An 18638-nucleotide genomic window follows, 5' to 3' on the forward strand; every position below is an offset into this window, starting at 1 on the left:
TATTGTCCACTGAATGGAAATAGGAATATTGACCAGCTTTCTGAGAGCAGAAAGCTGCACAGGTCAGGGTGATAAGAAGTCAGTTTACAGGTGCCCCATTTTGTCACTGTGGATGAGTCAAGTTAATACAAATTGTTTTGGTACTATAATTGTATTATAGTGCCTATTGTTGCAGTATTATAAAGAGCATTGCCTTTATTGATGCTTTTCTTCTGCTATGAAACAAAATCAAATACATTAAATATGGCAAATGTTTTCAAATAAACAACACATTTTAATAATCTATGTACAATATGTACATTTTACTTGTATGTGTTTAGTAAGGACTGTATACCCGTAGTTTGTGTTTACCTTAATACAGTAATTTGATACTGATACTGATTAATTTGAAACTGCATTTACCACATATTGCTGCATGAACTATGAGTCAATAGTCTACTTACCTTCTCCTTCAAGCCTGATGTAATCCTCAAATGTTTTGGGTTTGATTTTTCTCTTTTTGGAAACTTTTCTTTGTTCTAAAAAATACATCAAGATGATCTGCAAGCTGGTATAACACCTCCTCCACTGAACCTATGGAATGATCATGTTAATTTTTGTTTTTAAATACAGCTTTCACTAATTATGTAATAATTAATAACAATAATACAGACTAGCATTGCAGACCATACCTGTATCACAAATGTACTCCTAACACTACAACAGTGAAAGGTACAGTTTAAACAAATATCGCAGAAAAAGAAGCAGCAGACTAGGGGCCGGATTAAATCAAAACTTTGACCCACCCGCTCATACAAACTACACACCTGTACATCACAGCAGGTACATTTCTGATTAGCAGAAAGTGTCATCTTACTGAAAATGCAGCTGCAACTGAGTACAGTGGTGTAGTTTCTATTAGCGGTGGGTCACAGTTTTGATTTAATCCCAGCCTAGGACACTTAAGGACAAGGCATCACTGTTTTATATAACACTGGTGACACTATTTGTCAGTGATGTTATTTCTAGCACCTATACCTTGCTAAATACTGCCGGGTAACACTATTTGGGACAACATTTATATTTATAAAATATTTGGGTTATTATTGCAGACATTTATAATAATAATAATAATTATTATTATAATCATCATCAGACGTCTTTATCCAAGCAATGAACATTTAAAAAAGTGAAGCTAAACAGAAATACAGAGGTCTTGGTACCTGATCTAATAACACGAAGGCAGCGTGTGTTTGCTTCCCATAGCGTGCAGTGACTGCATTTCCATATTTGAATGTGTGGACATCATAGACACAATGTCCTTTTCACAGAAAACGCCAGTGTTTCATCTTCCCATAAAACACACATGTCACCTGTAGCTGCCATTTCCCAACTACTGTTTCGGTTAACACGTCCAGTCTGAAACAAACAGGCATATAAACAAACAAAAAAGGTCATTCATATTGATCTTGTAAACGGCAAACCATAATACACTAATAATATCCACTGTATTTGAAAAAATGTATTTTCACCTTGATTAAATTAACTTTTCAAAACCAATACATAATGTAATTTTTTTTTTTTTAAAGTGTAATATCCAGGCCTACTCAAAATCATGACCATTGTTACAGGGATATTATACAAATGTTAAGTTTAAATGTAAGAAGTACCTCATATGTTTATATGATGTAGTTTAATTCGTATTTTATACGAAACAATAGCAAATTATGTCATAATATACAGTAATTAGGGACCGCAAACTGGTCATAAACTTGAATCAAATAAACAATCCGAGTTGTGTATTATAAAGATGTTTACAGGGTTCTTGCACCATTTTTAAAGTCAAATTCAATGCTTTTTAAGACCTCAACAAATATAATTTAAGACCCAAAAATGTCTAAACAACGCAAAGATGACACGCAACCAGACGTCAACGTAAAACTTATTTTAATGGCGGAGTCTCTCATTGTCAATTACTAAGTTAACCCTCGGAGGACTGAGCCAATTTTTGCTGAATTCTTGCTGATAAAACAATATGCATTTGCTTATAAACCACAGTGTTTTATATCTATTTCTTCAGAACAACCTCTGCTAAATGCATTTTTCATGCAAAATGTACTTATAAGACAGTATTTGAGTGAACAATGTGCCATACAAAATAAACAGAATTCATGTTTTTGTAGTATGATTGATTTCACACCCCACACAGTAATAGTGAACAGTTTTGACACTTAGAACATACTCTTCAAAGCCTTAGGTATTGCAATATGCATTGTATTTCAATAAACTATGTACATAACACTGAAATAATGCACCTTTTTTGCAAACTGACCCAGGAGAACATTGAGCTCCTATTTTCCCCGAGTTATTCAGGTCCCTCAGACATGCCACTGAGCAAAGCTGGGCCTCTCCAGGAAGTGGCAGAGGGGCACCTGGCATGCCAGGGGGTCTTGTTATATATTCTGCTGACCTTACAATCTTAATCAGCTTCCGTTTTCCATTGCTGGAAAAAAAAATCTAATTCTGTTTCTGTTTTTACTTTATTGCACATTTTCCACGTATATATAATATAATAATATATACTGTACTATAAGTACATAACACTTGCACAGCTGAAGCTGCTCTGAATCCATAGATCCCACATGTATAGCAGTAGCATGTATACTAGCTGAGATATGAGCTGAACCTCTCTGGCGCTGCTGGGTCTGTAACCCGACACTGATCAGCTGCTGAGCCGGGTTTTTTGATTGGCTAGTAAAGGCAGATCTGCACGGCTCGGGACGCTCACAGTAAATCCTCTCCGTTGGGCAACTCCAGCCCCATGAGCTGCACTGCGCATGCGCTTCTCAAAGCAGGAAGTGCGCGATGTAAACACAGCGCACGTGCCTCTTCTCAGCACAATCTCAGCTACGCAGCTAAAAACACCGCCTGTCTTTATCTCAAATCGTTAATCAGATCATTAATACTTTGTAATCGATGCCCGAATTTTGGGCGGATCCGACTAAGTCGTCCTTTAATCAAACAAATACACGCTAATTAGACGTTTTACCTACAGCGCCACTGTGCGAGACAGTTTTCACATCAGCCTTAAACCCACCATCCGCAAATTTAATACCTACGACAATTTATGACCTGAATTTCACAGGTTTTATTTTAAGACTTTTTAAGGAGCCGCGGGAACCCTGCTTTACCTAACTTAATTTTGTACGTTAAACATTTTTAAAATTGCGTCTGATCCCTACAAAGATGGCTTTTCTGTAAAACACGTGGTCTGGTTTTGTTCCGGGCGCGCGCTGGGGTCAATGGAAGAGGCGGGGCTGCGGTCACGTCCGTGTGGCGCAGATGTGCGCAGATGTGCGCAGTTCTGCGCTTCTCCACCAATGGGTGGGCTTCTGAGTGAATAATGATTTGACCCGGCAGCAGTACTGTGTGTGTGTGTGTGTGATTTGTGTAGATCAAAGGTCAGATACGCGCGTCTGTCTTGCAGTGCATGTGTACGATTGGCCGATGCATACATTTCACGGATTTGCATTTACTAAGGTTATATTTATGCAAAATCGTTTAATTTGACCATCTCCATTTTAATCGTAAAACGTTTGTAACTGGGATTAAAACAAACTACTAATGAAATCGCATATAACCCCGCAGTGAGAGTCTGCGCGGCTGCGCTGCTTCTCTGTAAACACACTGAACTCGGCAAAAAGACTCAAAATGGACGGATGGTCTATACAAACAAAATATGAGCTGTATGAAAATACATACATGCTCAAATGTATAGCACAGTCAGACACAGATCACTGACACTTATTTACATATTTAGACTACATTCATCTTAGATTATTATCAAAATGGACGGCGCGGCTCTTATATTCACGCTTATAGCAAAAACACCTCTGAACATGTCGCAGGCTGCGCACATGCGCAGTGTGGATACACGCAGAGCGGCGCAGCGCGTCCTAATGGCTGCGAGTTCAATTCCAGCTGTAACAGCTTCCACAAGACAAGAAAACAGCACAGGAAACAACGACCTGCACACAGGATCCACTAGCACTATGCAGCCTAAATAACTTACCTTACAATTCAACATGTGCTTTCCCTATTGCTTTTCAATGTGACATTTTAACACGCTGCACAGCGGTTGACATTGCTTTTTACAGATCTATCCACCCCTTTGCAAAACCATACAACACTGCACCTCGTCTCCCTTTCAGATCACATCATAAAATAAACGTCCGTTAATCTAATTACCTGTAATCACAAACGATTTTGCTTTCTCCTTTCAAAAGATGCCTCTGGACTGTAGACTCGCTCGTCAGCATCTGTTCACAGAGATCATAGCGCGGCTTTTCTTCACACAGTGAATCACCACAAAATGGCGGATTCTCCACCTTTGTTCAAAGCACATGCAAACTTACCCACACGATGAATCAAATCTACAATTTCTGTCTGCTTCTATAATAACTCAGTCCTCAATACTTTAATGAATTCTGTTATTACAACTGATTTAGTTTCGATATTATTCCTTTAAACTACAACAGAAATAACATACCTCGCCAGGAACTCGTTTCACGGGATCGATCACCTCGTTCCCCGGTTGCTTCAAAATGACCTGTAACTTTATTTCAGAGTCTTTTAGGCTGGAACAGAGAAGATTACATGGAAACGTGAATCAGGTCTTCAAAATCAAGACAGGCCTTGACCATACTGTCCGGGATGTTTTATATAAATTGAATTTGTAATGTTTGATGCCTTTACTTAACTGTATTTTTCACTTTGTTTTGCACTTATGTTGTAAGTCGCCCTGGATAAGGGCATCTGCCAAGAAATAAAAATAATAATAATAATAATAATAATAATAAGAGTCCAGAGCATCACTTCAACGTGAACAGGGGCACGAGGACAGAGGAACGTAAGGAGAGACCGGGTTTGAAGGGAGTGAGGACAGGAAACAGGAAGCACTTATTCACACAGAGTGAGGTGGACGGACACAGACTGGCCAAGCATCGTGCTGCAGACGACTCCTTGGGGTCATTTAAACACGGACTGGCCGCGATTCTAGAACGATTTAATTACTGCAGCTTCCAAGACGAGTACATCGGGTCAAATGCCTTCCTCTCGCTTCTAGTGCTAGTCTAGCTGTTTGCAATTTTGAACAGACATACCAGTTCAAGCCAGTCTTAGACTTCACAATCTAATTCTGTATTATTTTCAAATGCCATCCAAGTGGATATTGTAGTAGCAATTAAGACAACTGAAGATTTGTCTTTTTGTTGATGGGGTCTTTACCTAAATTAACTAAATTTAACTAAATTATTCAAAGTGACACCTGCTATAACATATAACCGACTGCAAAATTAATTTGGGAATCGATTGCTTTCATTGTCCTTGCATAATACTGACAATTAGAAAACAAACAATGGCTAAACTTGACATCTAAAAGTAAAAGAAAATCACGTATATTGTTAAATACCTTCACACACTGCAGAGCCCTGAATGCTTCATACAGGACAGGAATATATATATATATATATATATATGAATCATATCTTGTTCAAAACCCACAAAGATTCTGTTCCATTACTGGGATCTAATTTGAGTTCTTCTGCCTCAATGTCATTTCTGACATATAATGTTACCCCAACCCTCCTAAACTGTGTGTATCCTTTCAACTTGTATTCATCCCCATTATTTTCTGTAAGCCATGTTTCTGTCACTCCTACAACATCATAGTCACACGCCAGCACTGTGGCTTCTATGTCTAACATCTTGTTCCTTATACTCTTGGCATTGAGGTACAAACATTTGAGGACTTTCCTACTAGCAGTTTCCCTTGGTTTTCCTTCCTTCCTTCCCACTGTCAGAGCTCCCTGCCCCCCTGGCCCCTTGTTTAAAATATTCTTAATTACTGTGCACATACGCTCTCCCAGTCAGACTGAATGCGTGTCTTAACAAATACCACACTGTAATAAAGAATTTAATAGATCAGTGGTTCTCAACCCTGGTCCTGAGGGACCCCCTACCCTGCTGCTTCAACTGAGCTCTTACTTAATTACTTAATTGAACTAACAATTTCCTAAATCAGGGACTTTTATTTATTTGTAACAGTAGGGGGTTTACGTTAAGTTAAAGGAAATTATTATATTATTAAGGAACTATTTACACATTGTAAAGATTCAAATGTAATCAAATTAATTAAATGAAGGGTTCAATTAAGTCATTGAGAGCTCAGTTGGAACAGAACCCAGCAGGGTAGGGGATCTCCAGGACCAGGGTTGGGAACCCCTGTAACAGATCAATCACACACAGAGAAAGCCAAAGGACATTTGTGTGAATTAGTATTTCAATCAATCAATGAATCTTCCATTTGCGAATAATCGCACCAGCTGTTGTCACTTTCTCACCAAGCTGCTTGGTGTAGGTCTACAATCTTGTCCCTGACATCCTTGGACAGCTCTTTGGTCTTTAAGCACCCTTTAAGAGAGTGCTCCTAATCTCAGCTCGTTACCTGTTTAAAAGACACCTGTCCACAGAAGCAATCAATCAATCAGATTCCAAACTCTCCACCATGGCCAAGACCAAAGAGCTGTCCAAGGATGTCAGGGACAAGATTGTAGACCTACACAAGGCTGGAATGGGCTACAAGACCATCGCCAAGCAGCTTGGTGAGGAGGTGACAACAGCTGGAAGAAACACAAAATAACTGTCAGTCTCCCTCAGTCTGGGGCTCCATGCAAGATCTCACCTCGTGGAGTTTCAATGATCATGAGAACGATGAGGAATCAGCCCAGAACTACATGGGAGGATCTTTTTAATGATCTCAAGGCAGCTGGGACCATAGTCGCCAAGAAAACAATTGGTAACACACTACGCCGTGTAGGACTGAAATCCTGCAGTGCCCGCAAGGTCCCCCTGCTCAAGAAAGCACATGTACAGGCCCGTCTGAAGTTTGCCAATGAACATCTGAATGATTCAGAGGAGAACTGGGTGAAAGTGTTGTGGTCAGATGAGATCAAAATCGAGCTCTTTGGCATCAACTCAACTCGCCGTGTTTGGAGGAGGACGAATGACCCCAAGAACACCATCCCCACCGTCAAACATGGAGGTGGAAACATTATGCTTTGGGGGTGTTTTTCTGCTAAGGGGACAGGACAACTGCACCGCATCAAAGGGACGATGGACGGGGCCATGTACCGTCAAATCTTGGGTGAGAACCTCCTTCCCTCAGCCAGGGCATTGAAAATGGGTCGTGGATGGGTATTCCAGCATGACAATGACCCAAAACACACAGCCAAGGCAACAAAGGAGTGGCTCAAGAAGAAGCACATTAAGGTCCTGGAGTGGCCTAGCCAGTCTCCAGACCTTAATCCCATAGAAAATCTGTGGAGGGAGCTGAAGGTTCGAGTTGCCAAACGTCAGCCTCGAAACCTTAATGACTTGGAGAGGATCTGCAAAGAGGAGCGGGACAAAATCCCTCCTGAGATGTGTGCAAACCTGGTGGCCAACTACAAGAAACGTCTGACCTCTGTGTTTGCCAACAAGGGTTTTGCCACCAAGTACTAAGTCGAAGGGGTCAAATACTTATTTCCCTCATTAACATGCAAATCAATGTATAACTTTTTTGAAATGCGTTTTTCTGGATTGTTTTGTTGTTATTCTGTCTCTCACTGTTAAAATACACCTACCATTAAAATGATAGACTGATCATTTCTTTGTCAGTGGGCAAACGTACAAAATCAGCAGGGGATCAAATACTTTTTTCCCCCACTGTATATACACACAGTATATACTGTGTGTCTCAGTTATATAGTGTGTATACATAGTGTGTGTCTCAGTGTATTGTGTGTATGTATTGTCTCAGTATATACTGTGTGTCACTATATAGTGCATCTCATTGTGCGTCTCAGTACAGATTATGAATGTGTCCCATTTGCAGTGCATCAGTAAAGTGTGTAGACAGTGAGAGCTGGTCTAGGTGCTGTTGAGATGTTGCTCAGTTATTGCTCGGCGTGTGAGATCGTCACCGTCCTGAGCTGATCCTCTGCTGCTGACGGAGGGAGACGCGGGGCCACACCGGGGCCACACCGGCCGAGAGGCGCCAGGTAGAGACGGAGGTCACCCAAGCGGCTGGAACCCGTGATTCTCAAGTGAAATGATTAATAAATGTTTCAAATCTATCCTTGTTTTCACTCATTTCAACACTTGCGTGTGGCGGGTAAATCTGTCAATCTTACCAGACACTTTGGTGGGGGGCCAACAAGTGTACAGGAACTCAACTTTTAGTTTCTGATAGAGTATTTGTCGGTATGTTTCAAAATACGAATACATTTGGTGACGTATTGTTGGTATCTTAAGTTGATTTGGCAAACCACAATATCATGGGTTTTTTTTTTAATATATGGCATCTGAAAAGGAAAAGGAAAGAGGAGCAACAACCACATGAATACACACACAGCCGGCTATTGCTATTTATTCTGTATTCGCTGGAGCTCGAACCCACAGTTATGTTGCCGAATGCAGAGCGGCAGCCCGAGTGGTTTGGAGAGGAAAAGTCAATCGTTTAGTCAAGTAGATTGTATAAATTAGATTGCTACATAGGTCTTCTACATTTTGTATTTCGCTGCTGTGACCGGAAAACATTGCCACAAGGACGCTAATGTTAAGGCATTTTCATTGCAGCTCACATTGCTAAACTGGCAATTGAATGAAAAAATGAAAAAGAAAAACATATTGGTCGGTCAATTATAGCTGTACTTGTAAAATATTCCTTTATAAAAAACAGGCACAACCTTTATAGTTAATTTGAAATTGTGACATTAAAAAGTTGTGCTAATGTCGGGACAATAATACAAGAGTCTGATACGAGGTGCGTGAGAGCTGACAGGTCTGCTGTTATTATGCCATTTCCATACGTCTTCTAATAATATATTATTACATAGATATGTATTTAACAAAGTTGTTGTGTTACATAAGTATTCATCAATTACAACGTATTCATTTATGTTGAAATGATTTGCGACAGAGACGTGCGGTTTGTTTGCATCCCGTCTTTGCTGGTGTGCGGTATTGACCAATGGAAACAACGTCACTGTCTGTCATCATTCCTAGAGATGATATATTTTTTACGCAACCACAGACCGTGACTCTATGAATATCTAGCCAATCCACTGAAATCCTTTTAATGACGTGCAGAGACCCAGAGAAGGGAGAAGCACTGAAGAGGAAGAGGAGTATGAAGAGCAATAATGTGTCACCATATAACACCCCTTCTCATGTGTTAGTTTAGTGTGTTGATACAGATCCCCATTAGCTGCCATGTTATTGCATATGTGATTGATTAATTTGAAAAAGATGCTCCCACACTGTCTCTATTAGCAAGTGTTATAATTCAATAGAATGCAATGTTTTGATCAAAGACCTTATGACACTTGCAAGTAGAAACTGTGGGGGAGCATGTTTTATCAATGCAGATCCATTTCACTCATACACACCTGTCTAGTCTACAGGTGTGCAATTAGCTTTTGTTATGGTGATTCATTACCTGAATAAATGCCACGTTTTAACATGTTCACCACACATTTACACACCCTCATGCATTTCTGGTGATGTTTTCCTTCGGCTGGTAAAATACCAAGTGGCTGGTAAGTTTTTCCCTTCGACCAGACACTGTGGGTAGTGGCCAAAAAAGTTAAAGATGAACTTCTGCCTCCCCCTCTTCCAAATCGCTGTCATAACTGTGTACAATACTAATCAATGTGCCAAATTAAACGTTTACAATACTAAAAAGTTTATTGTATTTAGTTTTACCAGTCTCGGACGCTGTAAAATGTTCAAAACATCCCCCATTTGACTGAGCAATTTCAGGGCGCCGCCATCTTTCCCCATCTTCTCTTAAGAGATGTTTTTTTTAGCCAAAACAAAACCTCTTTGTTTTAAAAGCTTTCGGAGTGGTTAATTCTCTCAATAAACATCTCTGGTATTGGTGTAAACAATTTGTTGCTATGCAGATTTGTCCAATAAAAATCATTTTCAGACAGTACCTGTAATATAATTCCTTTAATCCCCATAAGATAGCAATTCACAACATTTGACCATGCTGCTTGCGTTACTAATACTTGTATTATTGTTTTCCTCCTTGCTCCCTTTCTCGTAGCCCTTAACTGTGACCGAACATCTTGACAGCACTTGGCTTTTACTGTCCAGGATGTATGACCTCATTTACTGTACTTACCTGTGTAAACTGGGATTCGTAAAATGTATTATGCTTTGATTTGCTTGTATAATGTAAACTTGAATTTCTAATGTTTGATGCCTTGTATTTAACTGTATTCTTGCACTTTGTATTGCACTTATGTTGTAAGTCGCCCTGGATAAGGGCATCTGCCAAGAATTATTATTATTAATAATAATTAAAAAAAGGGGGAGGAATTTTGGGCCGAAAATTGGCCACCTAGTCCTCTAGCTACACCCTTGGGTGGGCCGATACTGAGGGATACACACCCTTACCAAAATATACACCTTCTGGGAAACTGTCGTGGCGAGCTTTCCACAAACTTGCTGCAAACTTGTGGTGAATGTCAGCGGCAAACTTGCTGCAAGTTCACTTTTTCATATGCAAATTAGCTGTTCTGGCTAACAGTAGTGGCGATCTTCTGGCTAACAGATAATTTGTCAGGTTAATGTTCCATAGTCTACTGGTACTTCATGGTGTGCTAACCACTTGTAACAAGAAGTTAACTAATTATTTCTTGATCCATATTTTGATAGTCTTTACCAGTCTAAAAAGTTATTTGAATGTTTGCTTCAAAGATGACACATTTTAGAGTAGTCAATAACTGCTAAGTTCTAATTATTTAAATGGCAGGTAATTCCTATGCACCCTCTGTAAAATAATATCACATTGAAAACTACATTTAAAATTGCATTCAATACATAAATGAAAGTATAACAGATGAAGTTTTAAATGTAAAAATGTGTCTACATAGTGTCATATTATGTTAAAAAAACTATTTAAATTAAACTATAGCAACAAAATACCCTTCACATACTTGAAATAAGAGTAGATAAAATAACTGTCTAACATAAATCATAACACACTGAAAACTATCTGTAAACTTTTATCCAATAGAACATTAGGAAAAACATAAATATATATATATATATATATATACTCAGCCAAAAAAGAAACGTCCTCTCACTTTCAACTGCTTTTATTTTCAGCAAACTTAACGTGTAAATATTTGTATGAACATAAAAAGATTCAACAACTAAGACATGAACTGAACAAGTTTCACGGACATTTCTAAGTGACCCCAAAAACGGTAGTGTATATATGACCTGCTCTTCCCCTGCCATGATATACTTTACACGATTCATCAAAACTGCCCTTTTGGAAGTGAGGGCTTTTGAATGTAGTGCTTTATTGAAGTCTGAATTATTCATTCTTAGTTTGTTGATGGCATACACTAAAGAAAGAAGAAAAAACATGTTAGTTTCATGACAAAGTAGTTATAAAACATATAACATTAACACAGTACAATTTTAGGACGAGAATAAGCCAATCATTAGAGCTCACATTAATACCATATTGTCCACTGAATGGAAATAGGAATATTGACCAGCTTTCTGAGAGCAGAAAGCTGCACAGGTCAGGGTGATAAGAAGTCAGTTTACAGGTGCCCCATTTTGTCACTGTGGATGAGTCAAGTTAATACAAATTGTTTTGGTACTATAATTGTATTATAGTGCCTATTGTTGCAGTATTATAAAGAGCATTGCCTTTATTGATGCTTTTCTTCTGCTATGAAACAAAATCAAATACATTAAATATGGCAAATGTTTTCAAATAAACAACACATTTTAATAATCTATGTACAATATGTACATTTTACTTGTATGTGTTTAGTAAGGACTGTATACCCGTAGTTTGTGTTTACCTTAATACAGTAATTTGATACTGATACTGATTAATTTGAAACTGCATTTACCACATATTGCTGCATGAACTATGAGTCAATAGTCTACTTACCTTCTCCTTCAAGCCTGATGTAATCCTCAAATGTTTTGGGTTTGATTTTTCTCTTTTTGGAAACTTTTCTTTGTTCTAAAAAATACATCAAGATGATCTGCAAGCTGGTATAACACCTCCTCCACTGAACCTATGGAATGATCATGTTAATTTTTGTTTTTAAATACAGCTTTCACTAATTATGTAATAATTAATAACAATAATACAGACTAGCATTGCAGACCATACCTGTATCACAAATGTACTCCTAACACTACAACAGTGAAAGGTACAGTTTAAACAAATATCGCAGAAAAAGAAGCAGCAGACTAGGGGCCGGATTAAATCAAAACTTTGACCCACCCGCTCATACAAACTACACACCTGTACATCACAGCAGGTACATTTCTGATTAGCAGAAAGTGTCATCTTACTGAAAATGCAGCTGCAACTGAGTACAGTGGTGTAGTTTCTATTAGCGGTGGGTCACAGTTTTGATTTAATCCCAGCCTAGGACACTTAAGGACAAGGCATCACTGTTTTATATAACACTGGTGACACTATTTGTCAGTGATGTTATTTCTAGCACCTATACCTTGCTAAATACTGCCGGGTAACACTATTTGGGACAACATTTATATTTATAAAATATTTGGGTTATTATTGCAGACATTTATAATAATAATAATAATTATTATTATAATCATCATCAGACGTCTTTATCCAAGCAATGAACATTTAAAAAAGTGAAGCTAAACAGAAATACAGAGGTCTTGGTACCTGATCTAATAACACGAAGGCAGCGTGTGTTTGCTTCCCATAGCGTGCAGTGACTGCATTTCCATATTTGAATGTGTGGACATCATAGACACAATGTCCTTTTCACAGAAAACGCCAGTGTTTCATCTTCCCATAAAACACACATGTCACCTGTAGCTGCCATTTCCCAACTACTGTTTCGGTTAACACGTCCAGTCTGAAACAAACAGGCATATAAACAAACAAAAAAGGTCATTCATATTGATCTTGTAAACGGCAAACCATAATACACTAATAATATCCACTGTATTTGAAAAAATGTATTTTCACCTTGATTAAATTAACTTTTCAAAACCAATACATAATGTAATTTTTTTTTTTTTAAAGTGTAATATCCAGGCCTACTCAAAATCATGACCATTGTTACAGGGATATTATACAAATGTTAAGTTTAAATGTAAGAAGTACCTCATATGTTTATATGATGTAGTTTAATTCGTATTTTATACGAAACAATAGCAAATTATGTCATAATATACAGTAATTAGGGACCGCAAACTGGTCATAAACTTGAATCAAATAAACAATCCGAGTTGTGTATTATAAAGATGTTTACAGGGTTCTTGCACCATTTTTAAAGTCAAATTCAATGCTTTTTAAGACCTCAACAAATATAATTTAAGACCCAAAAATGTCTAAACAACGCAAAGATGACACGCAACCAGACGTCAACGTAAAACTTATTTTAATGGCGGAGTCTCTCATTGTCAATTACTAAGTTAACCCTCGGAGGACTGAGCCAATTTTTGCTGAATTCTTGCTGATAAAACAATATGCATTTGCTTATAAACCACAGTGTTTTATATCTATTTCTTCAGAACAACCTCTGCTAAATGCATTTTTCATGCAAAATGTACTTATAAGACAGTATTTGAGTGAACAATGTGCCATACAAAATAAACAGAATTCATGTTTTTGTAGTATGATTGATTTCACACCCCACACAGTAATAGTGAACAGTTTTGACACTTAGAACATACTCTTCAAAGCCTTAGGTATTGCAATATGCATTGTATTTCAATAAACTATGTACATAACACTGAAATAATGCACCTTTTTTGCAAACTGACCCAGGAGAACATTGAGCTCCTATTTTCCCCGAGTTATTCAGGTCCCTCAGACATGCCACTGAGCAAAGCTGGGCCTCTCCAGGAAGTGGCAGAGGGGCACCTGGCATGCCAGGGGGTCTTGTTATATATTCTGCTGACCTTACAATCTTAATCAGCTTCCGTTTTCCATTGCTGGAAAAAAAAATCTAATTCTGTTTCTGTTTTTACTTTATTGCACATTTTCCACGTATATATAATATAATAATATATACTGTACTATAAGTACATAACACTTGCACAGCTGAAGCTGCTCTGAATCCATAGATCCCACATGTATAGCAGTAGCATGTATACTAGCTGAGATATGAGCTGAACCTCTCTGGCGCTGCTGGGTCTGTAACCCGACACTGATCAGCTGCTGAGCCGGGTTTTTTGATTGGCTAGTAAAGGCAGATCTGCACGGCTCGGGACGCTCACAGTAAATCCTCTCCGTTGGGCAACTCCAGCCCCATGAGCTGCACTGCGCATGCGCTTCTCAAAGCAGGAAGTGCGCGATGTAAACACAGCGCACGTGCCTCTTCTCAGCACAATCTCAGCTACGCAGCTAAAAACACCGCCTGTCTTTATCTCAAATCGTTAATCAGATCATTAATACTTTGTAATCGATGCCCGAATTTTGGGCGGATCCGACTAAGTCGTCCTTTAATCAAACAAATACACGCTAATTAGACGTTTTACCTACAGCGCCACTGTGCGAGACAGTTTTCACATCAGCCTTAAACCCACCATCCGCAAATTTAATACCTACGACAATTTATGACCTGAATTTCACAGGTTTTATTTTAAGACTTTTTAAGGAGCCGCGGGAACCCTGCTTTACCTAACTTAATTTTGTACGTTAAACATTTTTAAAATTGCGTCTGATCCCTACAAAGATGGCTTTTCTGTAAAACACGTGGTCTGGTTTTGTTCCGGGCGCGCGCTGGGGTCAATGGAAGAGGCGGGGCTGCGGTCACGTCCGTGTGGCGCAGATGTGCGCAGATGTGCGCAGTTCTGCGCTTCTCCACCAATGGGTGGGCTTCTGAGTGAATAATGATTTGACCCGGCAGCAGTACTGTGTGTGTGTGTGTGTGATTTGTGTAGATCAAAGGTCAGATACGCGCGTCTGTCTTGCAGTGCATGTGTACGATTGGCCGATGCATACATTTCACGGATTTGCATTTACTAAGGTTATATTTATGCAAAATCGTTTAATTTGACCATCTCCATTTTAATCGTAAAACGTTTGTAACTGGGATTAAAACAAACTACTAATGAAATCGCATATAACCCCGCAGTGAGAGTCTGCGCGGCTGCGCTGCTTCTCTGTAAACACACTGAACTCGGCAAAAAGACTCAAAATGGACGGATGGTCTATACAAACAAAATATGAGCTGTATGAAAATACATACATGCTCAAATGTATAGCACAGTCAGACACAGATCACTGACACTTATTTACATATTTAGACTACATTCATCTTAGATTATTATCAAAATGGACGGCGCGGCTCTTATATTCACGCTTATAGCAAAAACACCTCTGAACATGTCGGAGGCTGCGCACATGCGCAGTGTGGATACACGCAGAGCGGCGCAGCGCGTCCTAATGGCTGCGAGTTCAATTCCAGCTGTAACAGCTTCCACAAGACAAGAAAACAGCACAGGAAACAACGACCTGCACACAGGATCCACTAGCACTATGCAGCCTAAATAACTTACCTTACAATTCAACATGTGCTTTCCCTATTGCTTTTCAATGTGACATTTTAACACGCTGCACAGCGGTTGACATTGCTTTTTACAGATCTATCCACCCCTTTGCAAAACCATACAACACTGCACCTCGTCTCCCTTTCAGATCACATCATAAAATAAACGTCCGTTAATCTAATTACCTGTAATCACAAACGATTTTGCTTTCTCCTTTCAAAAGATGCCTCTGGACTGTAGACTCGCTCGTCAGCATCTGTTCACAGAGATCATAGCGCGGCTTTTCTTCACACAGTGAATCACCACAAAATGGCGGATTCTCCACCTTTGTTCAAAGCACATGCAAACTTACCCACACGATGAATCAAATCTACAATTTCTGTCTGCTTCTATAATAACTCAGTCCTCAATACTTTAATGAATTCTGTTATTACAACTGATTTAGTTTCGATATTATTCCTTTAAACTACAACAGAAATAACATACCTCGCCAGGAACTCGTTTCACGGGATCGATCACCTCGTTCCCCGGTTGCTTCAAAATGACCTGTAACTTTACACTCACCTAAAGGATTATTAGGAACACCATACTAATACTGTGTTTGACCCCCTTTCGCCTTCAGAACTGCCTTAATTCTACGTGGCATTGATTCAACAAGGTGCTGAAAGCATTCTTTAGAAATGTTGGCCCATATTGATAGGATAGCATCTTGCAGTTGATGGAGATTTGTGGGATGCACATCCAGGGCACGAAGCTCCCGTTCCACCACATCACAAAGATGCTCTATTGGGTTGAGATCTGGTGACTGTGGGGGCCAGTTTAGTACAGTGAACTCATTGTCATGTTCAAGAAACCAATTTGAAATGATTCGACCTTTGTGACATGGTGCATTATCCTGCTGGAAGTAGCCATCAGAGGATGGGTACATGGTGGTCATAAAGGGATGGACATGGTCAGAAACAATGCTCAGGTAGGCCGTGGCATTTAAACGATGCCCAATTGGCACTAAGGGGCCTAAAGTGTGCCAAGAAAACATCCCCCACACCATTACACCACCACCACCAGCCTGCACAGTGGTAACAAGGCATGATGGATCCATGTTCTCATTCTGTTTACACCAAATTCTGACTCTACCATCTGAATGTCTCAACAGAAATCGAGACTCATCAGACCAGGCAACATTTTTCCAGTCTTCAACTGTCCAATTTTGGTGAGCTTGTGCAAATTGTAGCCTCTTTGTCCTATTTGTAGTGGAGATGAGTGGTACCCGGTGGGGTCTTCTGCTGTTGTAGCCCATCCGCCTCAAGGTTGTATGTGTTGTGGCTTCACAAATGCTTTGCTGCATACCTCGGTTGTAACGAGTGGTTATTTCAGTCAAAGTTGCTCTTCTATCAGCTTGAATCAGTCGGCCCATTCTCCTCTGACCTCTAGCATCAACAAGGCATTTTCGCCCACAGGACTGCCGCATACTGGATGTTTTTCCCTTTTCACACCATTCTTTGTAAACCCTAGAAATGGTTGTGCGTGAAAATCCCAGTAACCGAGCAGATTGTGAAATACTCAGACCGGCCCGTCTGGCACCAACAACCATGCCACGCTCAAAATTGCTTAAATCACCTTTCTTTCCCATTCAGACATTCATTTTGGAGTTCAGGAGATTGTCTTGACCAGGACCACACCCCTAAATGCGTTGAAGCAACTGCCATGTGATTGGTTGGTTAGATAATTGCATTAATGAGAAATTGAACAGGTGTTCCTAATAATCCTTTAGGTGAGTGTATTTCAGAGTCTTTTAGGCTGGAACAGAGAAGATTACATGGAAACGTGAATCAGGTCTTCAAAATCAAGACAGGCCTTAACCATACTGTCCGGGATGTTTTATATAAATTGAATTTGTAATGTTTGATGCCTTTACTTAACTGTATTTTTCACTTTGTTTTGCACTTATGTTGTAAGTCGCCCTGGATAAGGGCATCTGCCAAGAAATAAAAATAATAATAATAATAATAATAAGAGTCCAGAGCATCACTTCAACGTGAACAGGGGCACGAGGACAGAGGAACGTAAGGAGAGACCGGGTTTGAAGGGAGTGAGGACAGGAAACAGGAAGCACTTATTCACACAGAGTGAGGTGGACGGACACAGACTGGCCAAGCATCGTGCTGCAGACGACTCCTTGGGGTCATTTAAACACGGACTGGCCGCGATTCTAGAACGATTTAATTACTGCAGCTTCCAAGACGAGTACATCGGGTCAAATGCCTTCCTCTCGCTTCTAGTGCTAGTCTAGCTGTTTGCAATTTTGAACAGACATACCAGTTCAAGCCAGTCTTAGACTTCACAATCTAATTCTGTATTATTTTCAAATGCCATCCAAGTGGATATTGTAGTAGCAATTAAGACAACTGAAGATTTGTCTTTTTGTTGATGGGGTCTTTACCTAAATTAACTAAATTTAACTAAATTATTCAAAGTGACACCTGCTATAACATATAACCGACTGCAAAATTAATTTGGGAATCGATTGCTTTCATTGTCCTTGCATAATACTGACAATTAGAAAACAAACAATGGCTAAACTTGACATCTAAAAGTAAAAGAAAATCACGTATATTGTTAAATACCTTCACACACTGCAGAGCCCTGAATGCTTCATACAGGACAGGAATATATATATATATATATATATGAATCATATCTTGTTCAAAACCCACAAAGATTCTGTTCCATTACTGGGATCTAATTTGAGTTCTTCTGCCTCAATGTCATTTCTGACATATAATGTTACCCCAACCCTCCTAAACTGTGTGTATCCTTTCAACTTGTATTCATCCCCATTATTTTCTGTAAGCCATGTTTCTGTCACTCCTACAACATCATAGTCACACGCCAGCACTGTGGCTTCTATGTCTAACATCTTGTTCCTTATACTCTTGGCATTGAGGTACAAACATTTGAGGACTTTCCTACTAGCAGTTTCCCTTGGTTTTCCTTCCTTCCTTCCCACTGTCAGAGCTCCCTGCCCCCCTGGCCCC

The sequence above is a fragment of the Amia ocellicauda genome, chromosome 6 (assembly GCF_036373705.1).
Source record: "Amia ocellicauda isolate fAmiCal2 chromosome 6, fAmiCal2.hap1, whole genome shotgun sequence".
NCBI classification, from domain to species: Eukaryota; Metazoa; Chordata; class Actinopteri; order Amiiformes; family Amiidae; genus Amia; species Amia ocellicauda.